This window comes from Calypte anna, chromosome 3, assembly GCF_003957555.1.
Source record: "Calypte anna isolate BGI_N300 chromosome 3, bCalAnn1_v1.p, whole genome shotgun sequence".
Taxonomy (NCBI): Eukaryota; Metazoa; Chordata; class Aves; order Apodiformes; family Trochilidae; genus Calypte; species Calypte anna.
Window position 1 is genome coordinate 97,081,716 of NC_044246.1, and position 23,262 is coordinate 97,104,977.

A 23,262-nucleotide genomic window follows, 5' to 3' on the forward strand; every position below is an offset into this window, starting at 1 on the left:
CTGAGACCCAGAATGGACTTTGTATGTGCTAAAAAAGCAAGCATTACTTTGTAGCATCAACTCCAAACCCAAGAAGCTTATTTTTGTAGATTTTTAAATCAGTCAAACTGTGCTGCGTAACCAAAGGACTGCAGAAATACTGTACTGAATTCATAACAACTTGTCTTAGACATATTAAAAGCACTACAAAGACACACAGAAAATAAAAAGGCCTGCACTCGATCATATAATTTCCTATGACATAACAGTTTTATTTCTTCCTAAGTATGCACATACCCCAAAACCAATCCTGAATATTTATGCATGGAACATGATAGCCATGATGTATGCCAAGTTATTATAAACATGGTTTCAAATTTAAACGTGGACCTTTTCCTCTTCCGAAAACAGAGATATTGCTATTATCTCTGAAAATGTTATTAGAATAAATTTCTAGTGCTTATTTAGAAGCTGGACTGGTATAAGATACTCAGAAATTCAGAAAATAAAGAGATTTGATTGAACAACTGATTCTGGAGAAGGAGATAAGAAATAAAGGGATGAGCCACTGACTCACAGTATCACAAGAGGCCTGGGGAACCCCTTTCAAGGGTATTCCTTATGCAAGAGAAAGCCCTGCTGCAGCACTGCAAGGAATGCCAGAGCATCTATGCCAGGAGAATAGAACAAGCAGTCCCTACAGTTTATCCTCATAACAAACCCTGGGTTTCTTCTCTTTCTGTATTTTGGCTATTTTATATAAACTGAGGAGCTGTTCAGAAAGTGACGAAGATGGACTAGGTTAAATGCTGTAACATGGTACTTATTCACACCACATTAGGCAGAAGAACACTAAAATTAGGCATAAAATTTTATTCCCTTGGTAATATCCTCTAATATTGGCCAGAGACAGGAGGAGAAAAAGGAATTTCCCTTGGAAGAACAAAGCAAGCTATTGATATGTAACATAAATATTGTGGCATCACACTATTCAAGTAAGTATCATTATCTGGGGGGATGAAACATAACCAGAGACACTGGAAGAAGTCTGCTATTCAGCAAGAAGTCTAAAGAATTTTCTTCTGAATGGTTACTGTATCTTACTTTCTGTAAGCAATATTAATTACAAAAACATGAGAAAGTGAGGAGATTTTTTATTTTATTGGAGCCACATGAGAAATGTGTTTGACCCATCACCCTATAAAAAGATATTAAAGGCTTGATCCACAGCTTATTCCTGTCTTTCCTTTGGCATCAGGAGCAGGCTCATGCAAAATAGGAACAAAACAGAAGCCTTCTTAAAACCCATCAAAACAATTATTTTAAAATGCTGCATTGTACTGATTGTCTTTGCTACTGCACCTAGTGATGGACAGCACTTGCCGGATTCAGAATGAAACAGCTGAAGTTATGCAGAGTGAACTTAACGTCCATAGGATACCATGCTCTTTTTAATCAACTTCCTGATTAAAAAATGCCATGCTGATATAAAATATGAGAGATGTAGACTTTTAATACTTCACAAAATAACAGACCCTAGTGCTGGTTTGGTTGGAAATCTGTGATCATACAGATGTTTGTGAGTTTGCCTAGCGCAGAGCTCTAATCAATTCAGTTTTGATGGACTCTCAAGATACATAAAATTCATCCTGAAGGAAACTGGTCTGTGGAACCAATTGCCCAGATGCATTAGACAGGTCGGAGTTTCAGCAAACCAAATGGTCTACTGGCAGACACAATACTGATTTCTTCATGTTTACAACCTACCAGACAGTTCCATACCAGACCTGATTTGATGGATCTCTATAGGGAGCCCTGCAGCCTTGGTTATTTCCACAACCAAGCTGGCTAGTTTTGTTACTTGGTGACTGTGTTCTACATCTGCAGCTTCAGTGCAAACATATTGAAATAGTATATACACTGCAAATCTGATTTGAGATCAGATTTTAAATCCAATCAAATAATGTTTACTGTTTTCCTGTCTAAAACTATGATCCCTTTTAAGGGATCAAAAATCCTGTTGTGGTTCTTGTTTGTCTGTCACCACATCCTCCCAACACACAATGTCACTCTTCATTTCAGTTTCACTACATTTTGCTACTTTTTCCCCTATGGCTGTAATAGGCAGAATGGTTCTAATCAAAGCAAAATACTATGAAGGATTCTAAAGAGATAATCTTTGTCAACAGCCTACAAAAGCTTTGATTTGCTCTCCTTGTGACTTTTTAATCTAGGATATGTGGAGAAGATTATGCTATTTGGTCTGCACCCTTTTTTATTCCACAGAAATCTGGCTGCACTTCTGTTTAAAACATCACTGAGAATCTTACTAGGATTTCTCATCACTGCTATTATGAGAAAGGAAAGGTCAGTAAATAATCTATGGCCATAAAGTTTTCTTTCACTATACTGTTAAGAACTTTACATCTTTACTGTAGTAGAGCAACACGATGCAAACATTTACCAAGTTCAGGCAAATTGATATTAAATTCAGCATTTTCATAAGGATATTCAATGTTGTATACATATTCAATAGCAAAGTACTTTTCCACCACTGAATCTCTCAATAAAACAATGACTGTGATTAGAGTTGATCAAGAAATAGGTTCTAACACAGAGAACATTATTTTATAAGTGTTCTTGTGCAATGCACTTAAAAAGAAATGCCTATGCTGATTTCCCAAAGAAATGCTGATGGATGGGAATTATATTTCCATTCTTTTGGAGTCCACATAAAATCCTAACTGGTGCAGAAGAACAGTTTTCAAACAGTGCCTTTTTTGCAATTCATATGGCAAAGTTTCTATGCCTGGCCAATAAATTGATGCATATTTGTATGCATGTATACGCATGTGATCAAAATACTCTGCTGCATATCTTATTAATCTTCTCAACGCAAAAATTAAACAAAATAGAAAAGAATGCATGGGGAAAAAAAAAAAAGGAAAAAAAAAAAAGAGACACCCTCAAAAACAGTCCTTAACAAATCTGGTGAAATAATACACCTCTGAAAACACTGAAGTAGCTCCTCTTCTTTCTTAATTGTCTTTGTCTCCAAACACACAGTTGCCCAGTTCTATAATATGTGAGATACAAGATTGTAAAGTAAAACAACAAAGTCATACTAGGAACTATGAACTACTAGGACAGAACCAATGCCCTTTTGAAAATGTCAGCATACAACTGAGTATTTGAACCTAAAACAAAGAAACCACTGCAAATCTTTTTATTTAACTATAGACCTTATTGGTTGAAATAATGGGGGGGATGAAACATTCACTCTTCAGAAAGTTCAGGCTATAAAATACATACAAAATGGAATCTACTTCTCAGTTTAAAATGTACTGAATTCTATATCTACTCATTGTAATTATTCACTCCTGTCTTTGTTTCACTTGATAAATCAATATAATTTTTAGAAAAAATGTAATCATTACTTTTTTCACCAGTGAAAAATCCTGTTTTATTGCACAGGCTTACATCACTTTTTACTTCTAATGTTATGCTGCCATCTCAATTGTTTTTAAATGTGTCATATTGCAAAGAAGTATAAATATGTATATTCACCAAGCTACACCACAACAACCAAGTTTAACCTTATCATTCTAAACTTGAAGAACACTGGTAAACCATCAGGACTACCTGCTAACTGCCTACTTAAGGGTTAACAGCTCGTTCTGGTATTTTGTTTTGTTTTGTTTTGTTTGCAGAGTGACATGAAAAAGACTTTTATTTGCTTGGTAATTTTTGAAAATAAATAATCGCACAAAACTGAAGTGTCAATTAAAAAAAATAATAAAAGAGTGAGGTAAAAAACTAAATATCATTCAGAACTGTATCCTGTTGTTCTCCAGAACAACATAGTGAAAGGTAACAAAAATCCATTTCTCAAATTAAAACAACTGAACTATTCTACAATAGTCACAAGAACTATGTAAAGACAATTAAAGGATAATAATTCCTACAAAATCTCAACCTTAACAGCAGTTTCAGAATTAGGTCAGATAAAATGAAAATCACAATTTTTAAAGAGGCTAAGAATCATTAAAATTGGATAAAAATATTCCTAAATGACTACAAGAAAGAAAAGCAAATTTAACTGAATGTTAAAGCATTCTATATTTTATACACAGCACCAGAATTATATAAGAAATGCCTATCAATGGATGGTCTGTTCGAGAAGTGGGATTCCAGTCTGACTCAGTGTTATTATCTGGCAAAAAAAAATATGTAATTCAAAAATAGCTTGTTTATTTTCTTCTTTTGTTTCCTCCTTTCAATAAAACAGCCTTTATAGGGACACATATATAACAGAGATGTTTGGAGCTGAGAGAATCATTAGTAATTTGTCTATCAATAACTTTAGATTTTAGCCTTACTAATGAGTTTGTGTTAAATAAGCATTTTTTTCTTTTCAGCCAAGAAAATGTATACCACACCAATCAAAACTAATCACATCTGGGCTTTCATTGAAACAGTAGTCGCTAATTTTACAGCTCTGCCCACATTGCTCTAGAAAATAAGAAGCAGAAATCTGACATTTCCAGCAGTCGTTACTGAAACAACAACCACTGAGAGCTCGATCCCCTTTTCACTAGAAGCTGTGGCAAACTCCCCGTTGACTTCAGGGAGACCAGGATCGGGCCCCGAGCTGCTCAGCCTCCTCCAGCCCTAACATACAGGAGGAGATGTTGAGGACCAGGGGTGGGAGAAGAGCTGTACAAAACCCAGCTATTCCTTTGTTAACTGCCCAAAGAGTTGAACTTTCCATCACTTTGTGAACAACAGCCAAGTGCCCTGCAAACAACGACGGTGATAAAAGGACATATTTACCTGGAGGGAACTGCAAATGGAAAGCCGTAGAATTTCAAAACAAAGCGGTCCAAACGAATTATCTATGCATGCAGTCCAAACGTGCACCTTCAAGTAGGCCACAGTCTGTCAAGCAGTCGTCTCGGCACCAGCCACCCTGCCTTCCATCTTACGAGATTCACCCAGAAAACTGACAAACCTGCTCCACGACAACAAAACTCTCCTAATGCTTTTGAACGCCCACCATTTGTTCTCCATTCATCCAATCAACTTCCCACTGCACATCTTCTCCTGCGACTGAGGCTCAGAGGCAGGATCCCTTCTCATCTGTATGTTAATTATTTTGCCACATGGACAAAAGTAATAATGCTTTCAGACAGGAAACCAACGGGCCTGAAGTCGAAGGCAGAAATTAATAAGTTGCCACCACTGAACGCTGAGAAGATGGGCATGCGTGCAGCTCTGTGGCTGATGGATCAGCTGTAACCTCCATTTAAGAGCAGCAGAGAGGCGACGGGTTGGAGGCAGCCTAGGCAGCGTAGCATGCATCAAGCCCAGGTTCCCTCAGATACCACATTACTGCAGCAGAACAGCATCCGTACCAGATTGCTGACTTACCCCGCCTCAGCCCGCATCCTTTAAGCAGCGCCACGCACATCCATTCCCCCGTCCCCGCCGCGCGGGTGCCGCTGCCCGCCGCGGCCGCGCACGCCCAGCCCCGCCGGCGCGGCAGGAGGCGGGCAGGGCCGGGCCGCGCTCCCCCGACGCCCTCCCCGGCACCCCGGGCCCGACTCCCGGCGGCGTGGGGCGCCGCGGCGGCGCTGTATTCCACCGAATAGAAGGGAAGAAGAAACGCCGCAGCCGACCGGGAGGGGAGACCGCTAAAAATACTCTCCTGCCGCTGCTGCTAGCGTAAAATGGTGTCTCCGTTATAGAACATACCACCACCACCACAGGGAAAAAAGAAAAAAAAAAAAAAAAAAAAAAAAAAAAAAGGAAAAAAAAATAACCCAATAATTAGGCCTCCAAATGTACCCTTAAAAGACAATAATGGTTGAAAACCAACATTGTTTTGTTGCTGAGGTGCCACTCCAGGGTGTATAGAGTTAATTCTGCTGGATTGCTGAAGCCTCGCTTATTTTACCTGCTCACACCATCTTCTTCTCATTGAAACAAAAGAAATCAGCTATTTCCAGAGGAAAGACAAGCAGCTTTCCACCATTACCAACTTGTGTGGCTCAGCTTTATGTGATCAACAACACAAACATAAAGAAGGGCTCGCATACGAAAAGGGCCAGATTTGCATGTGTCCCTAAATAGCGTTTTCCCCAACGATTTGACTTAGATTTTTTGGGTCTCGCTGCCTCTACTTAGCCAGGAAGCGCGTTACTAAGCGTGTCACACAGACAATGACTGGAAAGAGGCACCTCACCCCCTTGCAACGCTGCTGCAGAGGCTTTCCGTCGGCGTGCGCCCGCCCCCGGGCAGCCTCCCTGCGGGGCTCGCCCCCGGGCAGCCGGATGCCCCTGCAAGAGGAGAGGCTTGCCAGTGGGGAGTCTCTTCCTTTAAACCCGTCCCCGAAATGTCATTTCGGTAGCAACGTGACGAGCTGTGATCTTTAAGCGGAGGCGGCGGCACCTCCCTGCATTGGCACAGCTCCGCACACCCCCGCAGACTCAGCCCTGCCGTGCCCTGGACCCTGCCCGGGGCACCGCCGCGCCTCCCGTCGGCTGCCCGACGCTGCCCCGCAGAGCCTCGCCCGCAGTGCCCATATAAGCTGGCAGGATGCTTTTCGTGAGGGAAGGACCCCGGCTGGCGCACACATAGAGCCTATATGCCCCCCCCTATACACGCGCGCGGCGCGCCTGCTGTTTTCGCTGCCCTCCTTATTGCCATTGTGCTGCTGCAGCCCCCTCCTACCCGCATCCCCCCCCTCCTTCCACCTTCCCTCCCTCCCCGCCGCGGCTCGCCCTGCGCGGTGATGCTTGGTGCGGGCAACCCCGCGGCTGGCAGGGCACCGCGGGCAGACCCTGCTGGCCGCGGCTGAGGCAGGGGAGACTGACCCAAAAGTCACAAGGAACACCCTCCTCCAGCCCTCGGAGGTAATCCCTCCCGAGCCCGCTGCCTGACGTGTGGAGACCAGACATGTCGGTTACTGTTGAGGTTACCATTCCCTTCCCATCTAGCCCTGCCAGGAATCACACTGCGCTCTGAAGCAGAGGCGAGTCTCCGCTTACCAGCCCTTTCCATCCCCAGCCATCAAAGCAGCTCCCCAGCCCCATTCTGATGGCAGGAGTGGGTCTTCTAGGTGGGAATTTTGTCACACGGCTTCACAGGAAAGCCAGACTACTCAGAAGGGACTAACAATAGCAGAACCCTCACGACTTCCACGCTTTTTGTGGAAATGCAGTGTTTCCCTCAGCAAAAAAAAAGGACTTACGTCTCTCTTCCCCCGCCCCCCATCTCCACCTCGCTCGTGGGTTTGTTGTTTTTTTGTTTGATTGTTTTTGTGGGTTTTTTATCCCTTAATTTTTCTCTGTCATCTCCGATTTCATCTCCCGCACTCGCAGGGCTCCCCAGAGGCCGAGGCGCGGACCCCTTGGGAGCGGCGCTGCGGCCGGGCCGCAGGTGCGGGCGGGGAGCGCGGGGGGGCGCCGCACAGACCGGATGGGGAGGGAGGGGGGAAGTCGGGAGGGGCGGGGGGATGGGGAATTGGGAGCGAGGAGAAAAGCCTCCTCGTAGCGGGAAAGGAGCACTGCCATGTTTGTGTCGTAGCGAGGGTATGTCATTTTGGGTTTTTTCCACCCAAATCAGTATAGCCTGAGAAACACAGGCACAGCTGGCGATGAAAGGATCCCTTTGCAAGGGTATAGGGTATATGTACACCCCTACAGAGGAATCCCATGGTTTTCTAACGTCAGATTCACAATCCTGGATGACTGCATTGGTGTCTGAAAGATCAAGGCTTGTCTTTTCCCTCTGCTAAAGCTAGATTTATGTTAAACCCTGCCTAGCCTTGGTAAGATAGGGAAGGTGACTGTGTGGCACCCACAGATCATAGCAGGTGTTTTCAAACTTTCTGAAGGCGATTTAGCTGGGGAAAAAAACCCCACCAAAACCTTAGTCTTATCCAGCCTTTGAGATGACATAAAGGAATGGCCCAGGGCTTCTCCCATTGAAGACATAAGCAATACTTGCTTTAATTGGAGCAGAATGGGTATAAATCCTGTATTGGTGAGAGTTAAGGGGAGGGGGGAAGTTCAGGGGGAAGGAACTGCATAAATTAGAAACATTAGAAACAAAAAGACCAGTGTGAAAAAAATTTGGGAGTCTGGTGATTCATTGGCCTAATTATCCTCCATAAGACGCTAGGGTATGGGTTTAATGTTGTGGGATGGATTCTCCCTCCCCCAGCCAGTGTCTCGTCAACGCGCATCATCCATGGGGAAAGGAGATGCAGGTCATGTTTAAGCAGCATTAATGAGAGCACAGGATTTTTCCTGAAGGTTAAGTTAGCCAGATTATCAAATTTCAGGTAAAGTACGGCTGAAAAGCTTCCATTTCTTTTACTTTCTTGCTGGTAGCAGTTACTAACGAGACTTGAAACGTTAGACAAACACAGAAAGCAGAATTCAAGCATCATACGAACCCACCACTGTCAATAAGGGAGTACAATTTCAGCCTGACAGGAGTATTACAAGAATATACCCGCTAACGAGCAGCCTTAATTGGCCTGCATATTGTGGCTGTCACTGTTAAAACCTGTTCCTATACAGTCCTATTTTATACAACCTTTAAACGTATAGTTCTCTGAAGCAGTGAAGGAGACAATGCATTTACTCACTGGGCTTTTGATTTGGGGTGGGAAAGAAATGGGAAGAAAAGGAAATTAAAAGAAACTAGGAAACCGTATTAAGAATATGGTATCAGTGATTGAAAAAATGCATGAAAGTTATACATGAAAGTACAAAGAAGCAACAGACTTATTAAATTTCAGTGCATTTTGTCAGTTTTGAATGTAAATTATTATTTACCCATAGATTACAACGGCTGCAGAGGTTTCACTGACATTTACTATACTTAAATCTTTTAAAATGTAATGTGTCCTTTAATAGATCCCACCTTTTCCTCAGCAAAACAGTTTGCCTTAAAAGAAGTTTTTAATTTAGTGATTTGCAGGAGTTCACTGCTCCTCCTGGAAAATCCTTCACAACAGAGTTTAAGTGGCTTCAGTACAGGGTCATGTTCATAAAGAATACAAATGAAAGAGCAGAGTATTAAAAAAAAAAAAAAAAAAAAGTTAATGCGCATGTGCAGTTGGCAGTTATCTAATGATAATAATATAACTTCTAGATAATAAAATCAAAATATCAGATAGGACAGAGCAGATCATGTCCTAATGATATGTAAAGTGCCTTACTTTAAAGAAGTTATTCCCAGCTTGCCTGATTGTAAACCGCCTAACCTGCAAACTTGAATATTAAACTATTAAACACTGTTGCAGCTGTGGATTGCCAAAGTAGTTTATACTTATAATGAAACCTTAGAAAGATCTTCCAAGTCAAGTTTCAAGCAATAAAATTATTCCTATGGCTAAACTCCAGAAAACGAGAATTTGCAGTGCAGATGCAGGAAAGACCCTAGGCACAATAGTGCTGGTGAGGGGAAACGTAATTTTGAGAGATGAGCTGGATACGTTGTTTATTCGCACAAAAAGAAGGTAAAAGAAAGCATATAGCTCAACAAAGCATTATTTTACTAGGAAGAAAATGTCTGGCTAAGTATGGAACACCGGTAATGTCCCTCACGTTCTGAGAGTTAAATTGCACGGCGGCAAGGAAGTCCTGTTTAAACTACACTGCCCAGTGGATCTCTCCGAGAAAACAAAATGCACGCGAAGACAGCTTTTAAAAGAAAGGAAGCGGCATTTAAATGCAGAGATCTGATGCTGTACCACAGCCAGCTTCGTACCGCCTAATTAGAAGGCATAAAAGCCTCTCCTGCTTTTACCTCAATGAGCAGAGTCATTAGGGTGATGAGAGCGAGTCGTTCCCCGGTGCCGGTAAGCGGGAGGGACGCCGGGCGGCGCGGGCGGTAATTGCCGGCGGCAGCGGACAGCTCCCGGTGCTGAAAGGCGGCGGCCGGCCCCACGGGCACAGGGCCGCACCCCCCTCCCAACACGCACCGCCACGCTGAGCGGGGCGGCGAGCGCTCGGGCTGAATAGCGCTGTCTGCAGAACAATGGCAGCCAACTCCAAATCCTGCTATAATCACATTAATGAGATTAATCAGTGAATTAGCAGCAGTCAAATGTCAGGGTGGCAAGGAGGAATCCAACCAAGCTCGATAATTAACTTTTGGGGGGCAGGGGAAGAGAGCCGACTGTGTTATCTGTTAGGCTTTTCCCGAAGTGTATCAGGTTTTTTTTTTATTCACCTTTGGAAGATGCTGACAATTCAAGTGGAGGGGGGGAGGAGGGGATAAGATGCAGACCTCAACCTCTGCGTGCTAGAAGACAGCCTGCTAATACACGGCATCCCATTACTTCCAGCTGAAGTCCATTGAGGAAACTAGTACTGTTTCAGACAGCCCACCCCCCCAGGTTAAGCTGCACCACACATTAGTTCTGTGAGCTAACTTACACCGCAGATTCCAATAGGCATGAGAAATATGGCCGATGATGAAAGGGTATTAAATCTTATTCCTTTTTAAAATTCTACAACAAAGATCCTCTTTCTGAAATCAGAGGGGTAGGAGAAAAGAGTACCCTTTAAACAACCATCAGCAATAGATTTATCACAATGCTAAATCTGGTGCAGTGTTTTCTGAAACAAAACAAAACAAAAACCAACACAACCTTCTCCCCCTCAAAAAAAAAAAAAAAAAAAAAAGTAATTCAGAGTAAGTTACTTATTGTAAACAACTCAGAGACCTGGTCACTAGCTGACCTCAATAAAAGTGTAACTTCTCTCCCCCTGAAATTTAGTACCCACAACCATTTTTTCCTTGCAGATATGAAAAGAGATTCCTCTTAGATAACAAATAAAATCCAAATGTATATATTTGCAAGAAAGGGAGTACTGCATATCCCCTTTTCTATGTTTAAAAGGAGTGCTGTCAATGGTGCAAAGCACTTATCATGTAAAAACTACTTTTATGCACACACTATTTCTGCAGAAAACAAACGTTTTAAAGAACTCTTCTTTGCCTTGTTAAGGCTGTGCACGTTGTTCAGCACTCAGAAAAAAAAATTGGCATGTTTCTGTTCATTAAGTTTAATCTTTGTTACTGACAAATGAAAGAAGCAAACCTGTGAAATGTCTCTTCCATAAGACTAAGTCGTTTGTCTTTTACTAATAGAAGTAGTTTGCTTTTATATTCAGTTACTTTTTAGCACTAAATTAATAAGATTAGCAAATTTGCCCTAAATGTACATGGACTAGTCATACTTATCTGAACTACTTTAAAACTGAAGTATAGACTATGATGTTTTCAGAGTTAACTGACTTAACCATACCTTATTTACAAAGCTTTTTCCTCTTTAAAGAAAAACTATTACAGATATGAAACATTTAAGACAGTGTTCTTTCAAACTGTTACTTTTATATGAGTGTTCCCCTTTAAAGTACAAATCCACTGTTTTCAAACATTGTTTTAGTGTAAAAACATAGTATCTTATAATCTTTTATTTAATTGTACTCGGCTGTCATTGAGCATTCCAATCTGTGAAGTTTTTGTCTCGAGTTCTCCATATCAAACAAGTACTGTCCAACATGCAGCAAGTTTATATAAACAACAACATGCTTAATGCATGCAACATTATGCATTCATATAGTAAACAAACTCTTAAGGATTTTTTTATCAGCTCTTCTATAGCCAAATACAATTTTGGCTGCATAGCAGTATTGCCAGAACTTGAGCAAACAATGGACATTTAAGTAAAAGCTACAGAACAACTGCAAAAATCACAATAATCTTTCCAGATAGCTGCAAGAATCAACCCCCACCCTGCACAAAACACAGTCTAAACCTGCATCATTAACCATTTACAATTTAAACACAAACAAGACATTTCAGCATGGTTAAGAAACACCCTGGCTTACTACAACTTTGAAAGGATGAGGAGTAAGAAGCATACCACAGAGACCCAGAAAAGGCTGCTTTTTTCTTCATTGAACACTGAAAAGATACCCCATGTTCCAGGGAATTAAAAAAAAAAAAAATAAAGTACACCCACCAACACTGAGTAAAAAAAAATACCAGGGGGGCTTCAAGAAGACTGCAGGGAAAAAGCTCTCACTCTCTTTAGTGTGCAGAAGCTTAGGGGGAAAAAAATGTCGCCCTGGCAGGAATGACAAATGCAGTAGGATAGGCTAGCAGGCCTGAGGGATCTGTTTTACTTCCACATACATCCTCTAATGCACGCACTCCCACTCATCCTCTCGAGATGCCTTTTTTTTTTTTCTCCACCTTTTTTTTTTTTTTTTTCTTCACCAGCTCCAAATCCCCGGCATATGACCTTCTGTTAAATAGATAAAAAAAAATTTGCTTATCAGTCATGCAAATGAGGCTGAATTCATTTTCCACAACAGATGGCCTCATAGATAATGATGATGGAAGAGAGAAAATTGAATGTCTCTCACAAGGTGGTCATGGCAACCGAGAGCAGAATAATATCAATAATAAGCTCACTGCATAATAAGGTTGTCAATCCCACAAATCAAAGTCTCTAGCTAAATCAGGTATCCCACCCCCAGCTAGTTATCAGGTAAATAGAGAAATAGAGAGCGTCCTTTTTCTTTTTAAACAAGGAGCTGTGAAAGGAAAAGGTAGCTCCCGCGATTCCAGGGTACAAGGGGAAGGAGCAGAGGAAATTTTTCTCTGCTAATTATGTTTTATATAATGATTTGGGGAGGGTGCTGTTGGGTTTTTCCTTTTTTTTTTTTTTTTTTTTTTTTTGTTTGGTTTGGTTTGGTTTGGTTTTTTGGGTTTGTTTGTTTGTTTGTTTGTTTTTTGTTTTTTTTTTTCTAATATTATTTTCACAGATGTTTTACGTGTTGGAAAGGGATGCTGGTTTGTTTTTTTAATAGCGAGGCTAGTATTTTGAACTTGATCTGCTGCCTAAGATTTGCTTCCCCTCCCTGTGTCTGATGTGGAGTGCTGCATTGATGCAATAGCAGCTCGCCTCAGGCTTCCACCTTGGCTCCCAGGGGGCCATCCCGCAAAATGAATCAGCAGCCATCCTGAGCAGACTGATTAAAATGAAAATGGCAAGGCACATGTCTGGGCGGAACTAGAGCTGAGCTGCGCTGCCTGTCTGGCAAGCATGCTCAATATAGCTTTTGCTAATAATGGCTTACCGCCTTTCGGTTTTTTAAAGGTATTACCGTCGCCCCTTCCCCCACCCCTAAACAGATAACAGAGCTGGGGGGTTCCCCCTCCCTCCTCCTTCTTCCCCCCCCTTCTTCCCCTCCCCCTCTTCCCCCCCCCTTCCCCCCCCCGGTTTTCGTTGTATACTGCTCACAGCTAGAGTTTTCCAGACTGACACGCAGTGATGGTGAAAAGACACATTTTCTTTGCAGGGATTTTCTTCACAGATGTGCCGAAATACCAAGACAACATATTAACATGCAGCTATAAATTATTCCCAGATATTAGTTGGGGAAGAAACCTCAGAGGAAGAGGAAAGCTCAGTCACTACCAGAAACATCATTTCCCCCTCCCCATTTTTACATCTCAGCTTGCAATGGCACTCTGTGCATTATGCATCACCAGAAAATGACTGCCAGTAAATGCCGAGCAACTTCCCGGAGCTCTCTCTGCACTGTTTGACAGACTCCGAGCTGTGTTTCTAATCTCCCCCCACCTTCCCCAAGCATAGAGAAGGAGCCCCTTAAAGTGAGCATCTCCTATATGTAGTCCTTTGATGAGACAGAAACATTTTGCGGAGAGCTTCGGTGTGCAAGAGCAGCATCGAGAAAAAAGCGGTTCTTGCACGCACGGGATCTGAAACCTGAGCAGACTGGTGCTTCGTGAGTTGTGGGGATTGCTCTGCCTGGAGATTTTTGTCGTTGGACTTGCCTTTTGGTTGGTTTTGGGGATTTTTGCTTGTTTTAGTTTTTTGTTTTATTTGTTTCTTTAGTTTGTTGTTTTTGTTTTGGTTTGGGGGGTTTGTTTGTTTGGGGGTTTTTTTGGTTGGTTGGTTGTAGTTTTTTTAAGCAGACAGCGCAGTGACACATCTCTAGAAACCAGCACGGATGTGTTGGACATATGCACATATGCCCCGTTGTGTCTCCACTTAATTCCTGTTTTTTAAGCCGCTGGGATTAATTTTTTTCCCCTGCCTTTTTCTCCCCACGCCCTGCACTCTAGCCCTGTTACTGCAGTGTGAATCAGAAATCAATAGGGCTGCTCTAATGGAGGTTCCAGCTGCAGTTGGCTGTGCAGACACACGCACACACACTCACAGACACTGACGTCTGTGCAGCTTTCTTAGCCTATTGGGCACCACATCGGATGTTCTGTGGAGCAAAGAATAGGAATAATTTACAGACTGCTAACAAAAAATAATAATAATAAAAAGAGAAATGGTACCTTCCATTTCACTGTCTCCAGGAGAACCGTGCTGGGTTCGCAGCCCCAGCTGGATGCAGTGCCTGAGAGCACGGCCCGGGGGGTGTGCAGGCACCGCAGGGTGCCAGGTGACACCCCGAGGTTACCACAGAAGCTGCCGGGGCACAGGACCCCGCAATCCATGTGGGATGCTTTTTTAAGGTTGCCAACTCCTATCGTGAAAGATAAGGATGCAAACATAGAAAATAGACACTGCAAATCAAAGCAATTTAATTGGCAGATTAATAGAGCTCTTGTGCTCTTTGATGTGTTTGCAAGTATTTCTGAGCTCTGATGAGTATTTTATTGAAAGCTTTATTTTTAAAGGCTTTATTAGAAATTAAGCACTGAACGTTTAATATTTTGATGTAAGTTGCCCACTTCCCTCCATTCAACAGAAAAATATTTAATTTGTGAAAGATTAATTTCAAGTTTAATTTCCTAGAATTTTAAAGGATTATATATATATATAACCATATATATAAATGCAAGAAGCTACTCCTTGTTCCTGAAATGTATTAGGGTTTTACCCCTTTTAAACAACAAAACCCAGGCTTTTTTTTTTTGTTACCTGATGCTGTAGCTGCTTAGCTGTGAAACAAGGAACAACCATGCTGGTGAATGTGTAAAAAACCCTCTACTTCTCTGCTCCCTAGACAAGGTATTCCTGGGCTCTGCAGCACTGCAGAACACCTCCCCCATCACCCTGTCAATGTATTTCAACTTCAGTGTATTGACAGCAGCTGCCCCAGCTCGAGTCTGGCTCCAGTGAAGCATTTATTATTCCTTCCACTCAGCCCTGTGGATCTTTGCAGGGCTCAGGATGCCAACACATGACCCACTCTGGAGAAATAAAGACTGGAAAAATGAATGAATAAAAAAACCATTTTGCACGACAGAGTTACATCACGTTCTGTGTTGTACAGTTCATTTGTATTCAAGCTTTAAAAAAATGTGGTTTAAACCCTAAAAATGATGCCTTGTGGCAGGCTACTAAGCTATGGGTTGTAGGAAACCTCAGAATAAAGGGGGCCAGGAAGCACGCAAGTCCACTCCTCCTCAGCGTTAGCAATTACACCATTGCAGTACCCCCTCCCCAAATATTTATCTAATCTCTGCTTTAATTATTTACACCAGATGCTTTTTTTTCTGCTGTCCTCTGCAGTTTGAAGCACAAATTAACTGTTGTCTCTTTCCCTGTGTGGAGACATTCTGCCTAAGGTTTTTTCCCCTGCTCCTGCCCAATCATTATTAAGTTTTAACCCCTTTTCTACTGTACAGAGAGATCAAGCTGTGTGAGTACTGTAATTGCTGTCCATTATAAATGTCTATGCTTTCAACAGCTACCAGGTATATTCCCCAGCTGAGTAGCAGCCTGTTTACCAGACTGATAACCACAGCATCAGAGGCAAAAGTTAAAGCACACTGTGCATGCAGCCCTGGAATATGGAATTAGAGTCTGAACTCTAACCTATATGCTAAAATGCATTTCTTTTGTATTTTTTTTTAGGAAACAAGCAGATTTCCACAGAATGAAGCTATTACAGTGCTACTGCTTGGCTTATGCTATATTCATTAATATCAGTGAAAGTGAACAGTGGTGATTTCCCCTTAGTCCTTATGTTGCCAGTAACCCTTATATTCCTCAATCTTCCCTCTCTTTTCCTAACACTGGCATTTAGCATTCCCAGAAACACCAGCCCAGGGTATTGTGATAGCTACTAAGCATGAATACTTACTAAGTATGTGTGCACTGCGTAATTACTTATTCAATCTCTAGTTGAGCAAACTTCTGGTAATTAATGGCTGGCTCCTGTGAATTATCCAGTTGGAAAGGAGGATGGGCACCATGTGCTGGTTGGCTAAGCAAGTTCTTTGCAAGGATTAACCAGAATAACTGGTACTACCAAAGTGCTTAGCAGATACTGACCATTCCAACAGCTCACTGCCCACCTTCACATCCATGAGAGTATCAAAAATAGTGATTCTCAGTTCATAAAGATCTTGGCAATTTACTGATAATCTTTGATATTTTCCCAATTAATGACTTTTGTTAAAGCAGCAGGTTAGTAGTGATCACACCATATTCTGTAAGGGGTAGAGGGGTAAAGGGTTAAAAGATAACCTTGCTGGGACTCAGAGCATTTTGCAAATACTGCAAAATGTCCCACAGCACAGGGACATGGTAGAAAGTACACCTTTGTAAGAATAAGTGGGCTTCACCCAGACAACTCAAGACAAAACACAATGCACTTAAGACTCAGGGGGAAAGACATTCTTTTATTTCAAGCAAAGCATGTCTTATTCATAAGGTTACACAGAAAATATTGCTCATACAGTACTAGTAATATATGCACAAGTTGGGTATAAATATTTTTCAGGATCTGTAAAGCAGTTGTGCACTACTTTGTTCTTGCAGCCATAAAGTTTTTATACTGAAACTGCATGGTGTCTGGTCCCTGTGAACTCCTAAGTAAAAAAAGTGTATGCGTGTTCATACATATGTGCAGAAATGCCCTAAAATATTGGATAACTGCTTGCTGTTAGCTCTGAAGCATCCATTTTCCTCAAGTACAATGTCCAAAATACCAAGAGCCATTATAAATGGGAAAGAAATCACGGCGATCAAACATGCAGTCCCAGACAAAGTACTGGTGACTCCATATAAACACTCAGCCTGAGCACTTCCCATTTGGAGCCACACAAATGAGGGAACAATTTTACTGTCTAGAGTGATATGAGCACTTAGAGAGAAAGTACCGAAAATAGCAGGTATCTTAAGGATGACAGCTTCAGAATATTCACACTGCAGATTTCATGTGAATAAGTAAGCAGTACTTCTAATATTTAACAAAAGACTCTGAGTAAATAGTATTTTCATCAATGTTGCTGGCCTCAGATGCTCAAAATTTCTGATCATGTCCTCAGTGTTTCCATGCAGGCACATAGTGTTACCCATATTTCAGGCTGGCAGAATGCAAATTCTGTGTCAGCTCTGGAAGCCAGACAAACACAATCAAGTTAATAAAAGGCCTGCCAGCTAAAATTATTGGTTGAACTAGGTGATGACCATGTGCACTCAGGGTAGACATGGTTCTAGTCCCATCATATGTGGAAACTGCAAAATACTCATACATCTGACCCAGTCAAAGAAAAAAAATTATTGTAGATGAACAGTAATATGTGCCTTCATTTTTTTCCTGAGTTCAGCAGGAAGGATGAGCAAGCCCACTGAGCTGTTAATAGATTGGAGAAATCAGGAAAGAAAACACCCCAAAACAATAAAAACAATTAAGGAAATGGAGAAAACAGCATACAGGAAAAGATTAAAAACTAAACTCATAGAATGCAAATAGAAACTGAAAGAACAGCTACCTCAAGGATAACGGAAGGTTCCAAACTTCAAAGAAGGGGAAGTTAAAGGTACCTGAAAGGGTCATCTCCTACACATATGGTAGAAATCAGGGTAACTTAAAACTTGTCACAGTTTAATTCCAGGGGCAGGGGGATGACAAGGAGACATGTTTTGATAGTGTTCTTAGGAGAACAGTGCAAGGAAGTAAAAGTAATTTATAGCTGGACCAAACAAAGCACTGGAAATTATACTATAATCAATGATCCTAAAATGGCAGGGGATAAGTTTAAACAATGTAATAGGTATTTTCAGCTTACAATTTTCATGATTCCTAGTTATTGTCAGTTGCTACCCCTATTTAAATGATAGTCCCTACTGTGAACACTTTGACTAAATAAGAAATCATAAAGGGCATTAGAATTCTCAAATGGAGAAAAAAATTAGATGAGCAATACCCTTATATAATGTTTAGTTTTTTCAGCTTAAAGGTGAAAACTAAAAAAAAAAAAAAAAAAAAAAAAAAAATAAAATAAAAAAAAATATATATATACATAAATTTAGCAGAAAGTAATTTCTAAATTATTTTACAAGATTAACAAGTTTAAGGCTTTTGCAGTTCTTGAAAATGCTACAGTCCAAGCTGTGGGTTAAATATAAAGGAGATTATTTAAAAAGTGTACAAAACAGACTGTGATGACCTGACTTTGCTGAATCAGGACCTAAGCTCCTAGTGCTACTAATACTTCCTCAAAGGAGTAACTCTTTACTGATGGAAAGTCCTGCTGCCTACTCATATATTTTAATTATTCGCATTACTGCTGCAGTTCAGAGCTTAATCAAATACTTGCTAGACACTGTAAAATTACAGGCAAAAAATGTGATCTGAAGTTCTAAACCTGTTAAAGATGACCAATCAAATAACTGATAGCTAAAGAAAAGTTTGTGACAGGATTCATGGACTCAACATTGAGATTGGAACTGATTTTACTATACTTTTCACAGTTATTTATAATGTGCTTTTTCCATGACGTGACCTGGGAGAACAGACCTCCTGCAATAAGTGTGTATGAAGAAATTAAGAGAGAAATAGCAGACTAGAACAAGATGGGGCATCAAACAGGTGTCATAGCAAAAAGGTTGCAGAGGAGTGTTAGAATGCAAGAAGAAGCCAATGAACTGTTTGTAAGAGCTGCAGTTGAAAGCAGGATTCACTTCAAGGTTAAGGCACGTACACATAGGTGGTTAAAGTCACATTTTAGTCAGTGGAGATCTAGTCAAGACAATCAGCATTGCCTGGAGGAAATTAAGGTGGTCAGGTAGGATGTGTCTACTTTAGAGGGATTAATACCTCCTCAGGCTCCATCACATGTGTTTCTTCAATCTCATTTTGTTGTTAGAGGAACTAAGATGCCAAATACACGTTCAGGAAACTTAAATTAAGAGGACAATTCAGCTACAGAGCCAGAGAGCTACATGTATATCTTTTTAATCTCACCATTACTTTTTCAGTCTGATTCATTGTTCTAAATAGAGGCCTCTACTGTAATCTCCCAGCTTCCTGCTGCTCCTTCAGAGGGCATAGGTTTCCCTAGAGGTCTTTCTGAAAAAATTCTGTCAACCCTGTGCAATTATCTGAGAAAGATGCCATTTTGAGACAGAATAAGGGCCCAGCCCCTAATGACTCTTTGCTAGGTATTTTTGTACTTCTTAATAAGGCATAAAACCCCCAACAATTTAAAAGTGTTGTCATGTTTTGCTTTTTTTTTATTTATATTTTTAAAATTTTACTGGTTTTCTGCTTTCCAGAGAAAAATCACCATATCACCAGGGACATTGTCATGAAAAGAACTGCTTAGTTAATACACTACTTTTCTTTTAAAACTTACTGTTTAGTTACTAAGCACAGGTGAGCCTCAAAGCTATTTAATATTACTAGAAGAAAAAAAAAAAGAAGAAAAATATTTAGGAAACTTCAGTCAGGACACAATATAGCTCTGTTACATTTATAAGCATAAGAACTATAAGCATTAGATCCATTACAGTCAACATTTTTAATACCCAATTTTTCAAGCCAGGGACAGCTACTGATCATTCCTCTGGAATATTCTCCAAGGCCTGGCAGCTTATGCTCTACTCATGTCCTAAACCAAAATTTGCACTGACACATTCTGCTCAACACCTCACTGGTATTCTTCCAGAAGTCTGATCAATTTCTGTTTTGAACCAATGCATTTTTTTCCTGTCGTGTGTTTTAATGCCAAAGAATTGTGCGTGTGATTATGTGGTAATTTAATTGGGAATCTGTGGAAGTTCTATTGCTCACCTGTGAAGCTCACTGCTGATTTTTTTTCCAATTTACTTTATCTTTTTTTGAGAGAAGGGCACCAAATATGCATGCAAAAGTCAAGCTACAGATAACGTGTACTTTTAGCTTTACATACAGAAAACATATACATATGTGTATATATATTTTACACAGACAGTCATACAGTGGCAGAATATTTTTGATTTTATGGAATTCCTTAATACGACATTTATAGATTTTTCAGAGACAGTTCTGGGAACAGCAGTACACACATGTGCACAAAAGGTCACGTATTATTTATGATGGGATTTTGATCCCATTTATGTTATACAACACAAAAACTGCTATCCCGAAACCATCCCATTAGTCACCACCTCATCCTAATAAAATCTCATTATTTCTAGACACTCACTGTTTGGTAAGAAATTTTTTCTTTTTAATAACAGCAAGAACTTCGATAATCCATAAAATTGTCAGATTCAAGTAGCTAAGTGCCTTATTAAAAGTGAAACTGTAGTGGGCTTCAGAAACTATTTAGAACTGGAAAATGACCTAGTCCAGATAGCATGAGCCAGACATATTTAAGAAAACCTCTGTATTACCTCCTTATCCTCCCAACATGCAACAGCAACTGTATTTTTAAAAAGAAGCTACATGAGGAAGAAATGATGCTCATGCCTACACAGTAACTTATTAATAAGTCCATTTGCCCAGGAACTAAAGGGGCTAAGGGTGTCCATCTCATCCTTTAAAGTCAAATACTCTAAATCCCAGGCCTCCAAACAGATGTACTGGTGAGTTTTAAGGAGTAAGTGGTGGTTTAAAATAGGCAGCCTGCCTCACTTAAAACTGAGCACCTAAAGCTCTTTAAACTCACGTTGTGTGAAGCCATGAATCCCCAAGCAGAACTATGAGAATGGCTGCATTCTGGGACACCCAAAAATTACCTGGTGAGAAACTAGTAAGTAGTAGAAGACTAGCACGTAGAAGACAAAAATTAACTATATTCTTTTTTTACTTGCTGTCAGGAAGTTTGCTTATGCTTACTTGGAAAAAAACCCAACAAAAACAAACAAGCAAAAGAAACAAACCACAAATCTGAAATATGTTAATAACACCACAAGAAAAAGCATTATAAAGACTGAAAGCTGGCGTGCAAGTGGTATCAGTGACAATCTGTCCACCTTCTACTCCACATATTTACCAGTCTTGTTCCAAACTCCTGCTCCTTCCCTTGGTATCAATTTGTCAGTCATCACACTGAACCTGGATAGCAGGCTGACTATAATCTCAGACTTTTAATTAATTATTTCACAAGAAGTAAACAAGACATACTCTCTCCTCTCCCCTCCCCTAAGTGAAGATAAATGCAAGGTCTTACACCTGGTAACAGTACAGATGAGGTCCATCCAACAGTACTGACAGGTCTGGAAGAAGTTTGGAAGAAAAGGACTTGGAGTCTTGGTGGATAGCACATTGAACTTGAGTCAGCAGCATGCCCTTTAGGTAATAAGGTTATCTGCATACTGGGTTGTAGTAGATAGAATATAACCAGCAGGACTATATAGCTAAATTGAATATAGCTATCCCTTCTAATTGGAATATCTGAGACTCAATATGGATTTTTTGGGGATCTCACTGCAAGAAACACATCAATAAACTGGAGGAAGTCCAGAGGAGGGTCACTGACTTACAGAGCTGGAGCACATGGGCAGAGGCTGAGCGGAGGTGTGTGTGCTCAGCCTGGAGAAGACCAAGGGGAGATCCAGCTGCTGTTTTCAAAAACATTAGGGTTGGTTATGCAGAAGATAGAATCAGAATCTTCTCAGACCTGCAAAAATAGCACGAGAGGCAATGGTGACAAGTTGCAACAAAGGAACTCTCCTATTGACCATAAAGAAAACATTCTTCATATATGGGATCAGTCAGTCCTGGAAAGATTTCCCAAAAAGGTTGTGCAGTTTACACAAACATATTTAAAACTTGATCATGCAAGCCCTGAGCCTGTTGTTCTAACTCTGAAGCTAGGCCAGCTCTGAGCAGGGGGTGGAACCAGATAACCTCCAGAGATCTCTTCCAACCTAAATTGTTAGTTGATTTTAATAACATATTTAAAATTAAAGTACAAGGGCATTTTCAAAGTTAAGGTTGAATTTCCAGTTCAAAAGTCTTCATGTTAAGCTTCAGAAAGATGTACAATAATTTCTAACTATAATGTGCTTTCTTAAAAAAAAAAAAAAAGAAAGCAGCAGGTTGTGCAGTCGCAAGCTAAGCATAAAGAGTATAGTCAGAAAAAAAGGCATGGGTATGCTGTAACTTGATAAAGTTTTTATGTATGTACATGCTATATAACATGTATGTGAACTTACATGTTTGTACTCAGAATACCCCAAATGATAAATTAAGAAAAACTGAATTATCAATGAATATATTGCTTAAGAAATTTATGAAAAATTACATCGTTAAATTAAATGAAAAGTAATTTTGTAGTCACCATTCATAGAAACATAGACCTGTAAAGAAAAGCATATTGTTTGAAATGAATCAGGGATAAAATCCATGAACTTTGAAGGAAAAATAATCTCAGCAGTGAAAGTAACAAGAAGCCCAAAGGAAGTAAGAAGACAAAAGCAAAACAAATAGCATTTTGGAAGAAATTATCATAGTGCTCTGGGCTAAGGATAAAGATTCCAATATAAGCAGGCAATCCAAACGTAAAAGCTTTTAGGTAAAGTGAGAAGTATTTTCAAATTGTTTCTGTGGTTGAAATGGCAGCATTTGAAACACAGAAGAAAACCACAGTGATTCTCACATTTATATAAAGCATTATTAATTCTACTGGTTGAACATCCTCTTTTAACCTATCCTCACTCTTACATGGTCATTTATTCTTCACTGACTACCTCACAAAAACAAGAGGGAAGAAACTAGCTGTTTTCTCCAAACATTGAAAATAAATTGGTTTAGTCAGATCTATGCAACACACAAATACAATTTAAGTTCAAACAAAAGCAGTGACAGTGTCAAGAAACTCTGTGTTTACTCTTAGAGTTAAACAGAAGCAGAATGCAATGGAAGAAAGATCCAGCTCCCTAAATATTAGTTACTAATGACTAATTGAACTCTTTCAGCATTTTCTATTGGCAATATAATATGATAGGAGAAAGACCTCCAAGTCTGAAGTCAGTTTTTCTTACAA

General features: G+C 40.4%; 1 protein-coding gene across 1 annotated transcript in view; it reads right to left on the reverse strand.

Annotated features, from left to right (window-relative positions):
• The window catches only part of MYT1L (myelin transcription factor 1 like), a 297,370-nt gene extending 285,371 nt beyond the window's left edge, over window positions 1-11,999 (reverse strand). The window contains 1 exon segment of the mRNA XM_030447142.1: window positions 11,930-11,999. The gene's annotated coding sequence lies outside the window, so the exon portion shown is untranslated.
• Between the last annotated feature and the right edge of the window lie 11,263 nt (window positions 12,000-23,262).